The sequence below is a fragment of the Teleopsis dalmanni genome, chromosome X (genome assembly GCF_002237135.1).
Source record: "Teleopsis dalmanni isolate 2A chromosome X, ASM223713v2, whole genome shotgun sequence".
Lineage (NCBI taxonomy): Eukaryota > Metazoa > Arthropoda > Insecta > Diptera > Diopsidae > Teleopsis > Teleopsis dalmanni.
Window position 1 is genome coordinate 4,819,093 of NC_051848.1, and position 7,428 is coordinate 4,826,520.

At 29.3% G+C, this 7,428-nt stretch overlaps 2 long non-coding RNA genes across 2 annotated transcripts; both read right to left on the reverse strand.

Annotated features, from left to right (window-relative positions):
• Window positions 1–2,056: 2,056 nt before the first annotated feature.
• On the reverse strand, window positions 2,057–2,515 carry LOC119662786. Its single transcript, XR_005250900.1, has 2 exons — window positions 2,255–2,515; window positions 2,057–2,199 (listed from the first exon to the last, which is right to left on the reverse strand). It is a non-coding gene; the product is annotated as an uncharacterized LOC119662786 (long non-coding RNA).
• A 1,641-nt stretch (window positions 2,516–4,156) lies between these two features.
• LOC119662305 lies at window positions 4,157–5,566 on the reverse strand. The gene is made up of 3 exons (XR_005250753.1): window positions 5,519–5,566; window positions 4,558–4,777; window positions 4,157–4,490 (listed from the first exon to the last, which is right to left on the reverse strand). It is a non-coding gene; the product is annotated as an uncharacterized LOC119662305 (long non-coding RNA).
• Between the last annotated feature and the right edge of the window lie 1,862 nt (window positions 5,567–7,428).

The window sequence follows — 7,428 nt, forward strand, 5'->3', positions numbered from 1 at the left end:
CTTTTTAAATTATTTTTAAAAATAATTTCGATTATAGTTTAGAATCACATCATAAAGGTGTGGTCTAATCTTTGACAGGACGAAGATGAAAAAAAAAACTGCAATACTTTCTGATCTAGTCTAATAATGAACAGAATCTCTTGCACAATCCTAGCAGTTCATCGCTAGGATTAGAGCTCATCGCTCTTATTTCAGTATTAATACGCTTCGAAAAAGAAGTGGTGAATAGCATTACTTCATATTGTCATGTCGTTGGAGGCAAACATAATAAATACTATAATTATTCTTACAGTATACAATAATAAACATGATTTGATTTAAAAATAAATCGGTTGCAAACTATTGCCGAAAAAGAAATCTTAAACGATTTTCCTGTAGATAAAATCTTGGAAGAGAATTGATATTATTTACCGGAGTCCTGAACTATACTAATATAAAAATATTATTTCATTGATATTTTCTTTACAGCATTAACAATTCACTTACTCGCAAGCAATTCCAAAGACTTCAAAATTCGGAAGACGACCATTGGTATAAATTCGCCAAAAATGCTTTGGCAGATAATAATTTATTCACGATTTCTATTGGCTCGTCGGAAATCTTTCAAGGTTCGGAGAGGTTAATTATAATTGTGTCGTTCGTCAAATCACTAATTGTCGTTCTTGACTAATTCAAAGGTAACTTTGTGTAATTAAAATTTTTAAATATATATTTATAAGTTTGTTTTTTTTTAGCGTTTAAATATAATCATTTCGAGTCCGAAATCAATGTTTATACTGATGGGGTATGCGGATACGCTGAACATGAATTCCATATTTAAGTTTATAATAGATTTATGTATCGCACATAAAGCGTTTATAACATCGATTAAAATTAAAAAAAAATTTTTTTAAAAATTTGGTTGATTAAGTTTTAAGTTTAAGTTTATATTAATATTATTTCAAAATACTTGATTAATTTTAAAATTGGAATCATAAGAATAATGAAATTTGTTGATGATTAAATCTATTGCCTCCTCTATGCATTTAACTCTATAGGATTAGAGGAACTCTATTTAACTCTATAGGATCTATAGGAATTATTAGAAGCCTATTTTCGGAATAAATATTAATTCATAACATTGAAGACATCTCTAAGCAGGACATGGACACATCCAGTCTTCGAGACATGTACGCAAAATGTCTTCGAAGACATTTTTCTAATTTGTTGGACAATGTCTTCGAAGACTGTTATACATTTGGATGAATCGGTTTGCAGGCATGCATTCATGTCTTCGAGATGTCTTCAATGTCGGAACGATTTGTTTCCTACTGGAAAGGAGGAATAAAAGAAGTGTTTGTGGTATTTGGCCGTCCACTCAGTGTACCAAACAACACAACTTCGTATCCGACTACCGTCTCACTTATGCTGACAACTGTATACGGATTTGCTCTAAGATAAATGTTTAAATCTATTGTCGACTTTACTGATGTCATCTATATTGGGGTAGTAGTCGATCGACTATGAAATGCGGAGGGTTCGCACGGGTAGCGTAATTGCGATATGCTTCTTCGTGGCCAAAAGAGAGAACTTGTTTAGACAGTAGCTGATTCCTGATAAAGTGCATTTTAGTTTCGGCATAAAGTTAGTTATTAAAAGCGATGGCAAATGAAATACGTGCGTAGCGCATATTTTTGACGTGATTGGAGATCGGATAGGAGATTATTAACCACAAAGGTTAAAAAGGTGATTAAAGATTTCGGAGAATTGCCAAATTGATTTCCATATTCATAATTATTTATAATTTAATAGTTTTAGTAGCGACCGAGTTAACACCTCGGAAACGCCATTTATTTTAAATAAATCTCTCTTAGCCTTACTACCAACACAGTTTACCTACAACCACAACACTTATAATTTTATATATTTTTCGGAAATTTAGCAATAATTGTAATTAAACTTATCGTTAAGATATTTTTGAGATATCTTTTTAGTTGTTTAATATCACTTTTCAACAAAATCGTGTTGAGTTAATTATTGAGTTAATAACATTAATTCATAAAAAAAATAATATTAATTCAGTGCTTCATGTTTGTTGTTTATTCAGTTTTATGAAAAAATTTCATGACTACTTCAAAAAAAAAACTTTTCTGTTGAGGTTAGGACTGTTTAAAAGTACATTCCATCCAAAGAATGATTTTAACGCCTTTTATCGAATTTCTAGAATAAATCATTTTTAAACGTTTTTTTCAGCTTCTTAGTTACTCTTTCTTACCTTCCAAATCCATTTCACTAGATATTGCAATCCAATCTTTATCAATAGAAAAGCGATTAGCATGAGAACATTTTCTCCAAACGCTCCAAGTTCGGAGCCCAAGCTAGTATCAGTCATCTTTCTTCAGATCTAAGCACTTTGAACAATGGAAAATGTTACTTTCTCTTGTAAGCGAAGTTCTTTAGGCAATCTATTGCTTTCGTTTCAGACTGAATAATATTACAAATTTTAATGAATACAATTTTCTTTCCCAATAATGATATATCTAAATTTTTTTCTAATACTTGCTATGTTAGTTTTTTAAATCTATGAAATGATTTTTTTACAAAATCATATTATATATACAAGTGTGTTGATTATTTCTTCGATTACTGTTTGCAGAACCTGAATTCCATTTGATGTCGACCGTGAGAAATAACCAGAAGGATACTAACGACTAATGTTGTCCAATGTATACTTGTACCTTTGATTTCTTGATCTTCGAAATGTACATTTCGATAACATTTATGACATAAACAGGCATAAGTTTATTATAGATATCAAATGCTAATGTATAATTCATGTGTTCGATAAACTGCAAGACTGGTTTATCGCGTTGGCCACATTTATCGATTTTGCTCTTTAGGAATTAGACTGTTAGGAAGATAAATGGAACATTTTTGATATGTTTATCACAGAAGGTAAATAAGTAACTTAAATACAACCGTTAGTAACAGTTAGTTCAAATTCCTTTAAATGTTTCCCACCGTCATTGGGTGGAGATATTTAGTTAAGTATTTCCTCCTTTTTATACCATTTACTTAAAGTAGTGTTGAAAGGGTATATCGGCCAATCAATATGTTTGTAACGCATTGACCCAACCATTTTAGACCCCATGAAGTTTATGTATTTTACATCCGTTTGACAAGTTGAGCTTAATTAAATCTGTCAGGTGTCCGCCAATTTAATTTCAGTTCAAGCTATGCCGACAATTTTTGCTATTCGAATGAAATTTTGGAGACATAATTTTTGGGAGTGGACCCTTATTATTTGTTGGACTAATTGTAATCGAACCACTATATTTTAAAACTGTCATATGAACTGAAGAGTAGGATATGAGTTTTTTCCACTCTTAATAAAGATATTCAAATAAAATTTGGTACAAAATGTACTTATATATGAGAACGTACAACGATTGTCTCTGTAATATGGTCCCAATCGGGTTTTACTCTATTGCCGTCAATGCCAAATTTTTACTTTGACAATGTGCTTTGAAAGTAACAACAATTTAATGTTTGACGTAATTATATATATAATTAGCTCATATCTATATAGCAGAAATCATGGGTAAGGATGTGATTGGAAGTGGGATGAAAAAGTATTATTTGGAAGAAGAGAAGAGAAGAATAAGTGCGTAGATGTATCTTTATTGAAACTAGCCAACGTCAAGGTGAATTACGAATTATTTAGCTGACTTTTTACATATTACTGATATCACATCTAACCACATATGATATTGTTTTGCTTTCTTATTTTTTTCAAGAAATTTCTTACATGAGAAATACTTGTGAGGTTATAGATGTATTTTCTTTTGAACATCCGATCGTTTATTTTTAATTTTATTAGTAAATGGTGATCTATTTGAAAGTGGGAAACCAGGAACCAAGCTTGGACGTTCATAAATACAGAACAAGAGTGTTAACTTATTTTATTAGTTGTGAGGAAATCAGTTTTATAGTTACAAGTACATGAAATAGGCTTAAGTGGTTAACTAAATTTATTCAGGGATCTTAACTCTCTCTTTAGTAATGCCTTAATTATTCTATTTCATTTTTATCGCTTATACATTTTTGTCAAACCTCGATTAAAACAGAACAATTAAAATAGTTTATTAATAAACAATAAAAGTTATCGATAGGCGAAAGTTATCGATAGAAAATGTTAACAGTTTTTTTTATATAAAGGTTTCTTCCCTTTAATAGACAACGTATAGAGCAAGTATAGAGCACTGCAACGCACTTGCTTATTCATATTACTTGAGAAGTTGTTTATTCGAAAATTGTGGTTATTTGGTAAGATATTGGTCTTCGTATTATCCCATATGCTGATTTTCACGCCTGTTTCGGATGAAAAGTCGTTGCCCAACACGAAGATTTTGCAGCAGCATCATGAACGTATTATTATTGATTGGTACTCGAAAGTGTTCGACGATTCCGTGCTCATATAATAGTATAGCGTTTGCATTGTTGTGGAACCTCTGTAACAAGTTCTTTCTTATTAATCTATTAATCAAATAAATATTTTCGAACTTGATTCATACTTACAGCGGTAAAAAAATAAACCGTTAAATGAATCACAAATATCGTTACAATAAGCAATAATATCAGTAACACATGCTTTCCAAACTCCGCTTCTTTGATCAATTCTACTTTAATGTCCATGACGACGGTTATACTCCTTCAAAATTCTGAGTAATTTAGCTTTTTTTTAGGAACTACAATATTTCACAGAATTGAAAATAGTTCAAGATCAATTCCAAATAAGCTGTAAGTAGCAAAAAAAAAATTTTTTTAATTATTTTCTGTAAGAAAATGTTTGAATTTTTTCCAATGCCTACTGGGATCATTTTTTAAATTTACAAAAATTCAAGATTTATGAAGATTTATTATAATTCAGTATTTTATTATCATTCTTATTAATAGGGTGATAACATTATATGCAATAGAGCCCATTCTAAAATTTGTCTCGAGGCAATGGCATGCAATATAAAAACGTTAGATACCACAAGTCACCCTAAAAAATTGTTTGGCTTACGCTCGACTAGAAATCTGTAAGGCAATGGAAGAAAAAGAATAGTTTGTGATAAATGGTCAAAGACAAAATCTATAGTAGCTGAAATAGTAGCGGAAATTTAAAAGAATATACTATAGTATATTCTAGTATACTAAAAGAATATACTATATATCTATACTATATATCTATACTATATATACTATAAAAATAGTATGTTCTTATAGTATAAGAATAGTATATTGTTATAGTATAAGAATATACTATATATTGATAATTTGTAATTATCAATAGCATATTTAATTTATAACAAAAAGTTTTAATAAATAATAGTAGGTACTTCTAATACTATTTTCCCTGTGGGTTTTCGTATTGTCGTTGCTATACATTTGAAATAAATTTCAATTAATAATATATTACATAAAAAAACTTGATATCTTAAATATAAATTATATATTCAATCAATAAAAACAAATATTTTAAAAAAAAAGCTACCTTCTCAGTACGTTTGCTTACAGCTCAACTTTTCTTCTACTTTTATATATACTTTTATATAGTAGAATAAAGTACGTATAAAATATACGTCAAATATTTCAAATTTTGGTAATTTCCCTTGTGGGAAATTTCTCTCAAATTTTCAAGGGTTGTATTCGAAATTTTTCATCTAAAATGAGTTCATTTTTTATAACAATGATTTTACAATGATTTATGAAACCTTTTTGTATGGCAAATTATACTAATTAATGGTCTTAATGAACTAAACTGCCTAAATGAGACCAGTGGAAACAGTATAACGTAAGAAATATACAAAATAAAAAGAAACCAGAATTTGTTGCTGTGGTCAATATAAATTAAAATTTCAAAAATGAGAGGATGAGGAGAAAGTTTTCATTTTAAATTTGATCACGGTGAGGAGCTTTCTTCTGTCTCGTTACGAAATAGTGTTGGTCAGTGATAAATGTTAGAATTTGTGCTGATTATAATACATTCATCTGTCTTATTTAGGCGGTTTTGTTAATTATAGCCACTAATAAAAATGATTTACTATACAAAAATCTTTCAAATAAATTAGTTCATTATTAATAAATCAGCTCATGTCGTATGTAACCCTTAAAAATAAATTTCCCACAAGGGAAATTACCAAGCATTGAAGTATGTGCCATATGTTTTATATGTAAAATGTAAACTGTGTTTTTATTAATTGAATGTGTAATTGATATGTAAAATGTATTTAAATTATTTAATATATCAATTATGTATTTAATTTTCTTGTGTGATGTATTATAAGTGTAAGTGTAGTTTATAAAAGTTCTATCAACTGTATAAATGAGTTCATTATTACACATTAATATAAATGAGCAAGTGCCTGAATGAGACAGTGTGAATGTATTATTAGGATAGTATATACAAAACATATATTTTTCTACCTTAAGGAGTATAACCCATGCCCGGGTTATATCTGCTACTGCATTATATTATATCTGCTACTGCATTATATTATATCTGCTACTGCATTTATTATATAAATTAATTATTTACTTAGTACTAAATCACTGAATTGATTACTTAATTGCTTGAATGATTACTTAATTACTAATTGTTTAAGTTCTTCTGATTGTTACTTTTTATTCACGTCTAAATTCAACTTAAATAATTCCTATGAATTCTTCCACCTTGTCATTGTCTGTTTTCTTGAACCTCAGAGTTATTTAATATATGCTAAATAAATTGTTATATTTCTGGTATGAATTTAAAAAAAATTAACACAATTTACAAGATACCTAAGCGTTATGATTCTGTGTTAAGCATATTGATTTCTTGGTCTTCAGACGATTTATTTTTTTTTAAATCAAAATTCCTTTCTGTTTTTTTTTTTTTAAACAACAAAAAAAAACAAATTTGTTCTTGATGTATTTAATGTGTATAAACAATTTTGGACTCGGTTTGCACTTCAAGTAGGCTGTTCGTTAATAATATTAATGGTTGAAAACATGGAAAGATAATAGCAGCACGTGATAAACGTATTTAACAGGTGACGCCCATTCGGTTCAAAAGGCAGTAACGGCTGAGCACAGAATGGATGAATGGATGACGACGATGAAGATAAAAATGATGAGGATGAATTATGTATCTTTGCACTTGAACTTTCTTTAACCGCAGCAGTCAAAATGTTTCTTTACAGGGCGAAAATTTGAAGGAAGTGCAGCGAGTGCGGTAACTGCAGCTTTAAAGAGCGTTGAGATACAATAAGGCTTAGAGAAAAGATAAAGAGAACAAACAAATTACCACGGATATTTATACAAGTGTGGTAAAAAGGTGATGAAAAAAATGTTATGTTAGTATCGGCGCAAGTCAGAGACAGACAAGTAACGTTCAAAGGTCATAAAGCTGATCACTGAGCTTAA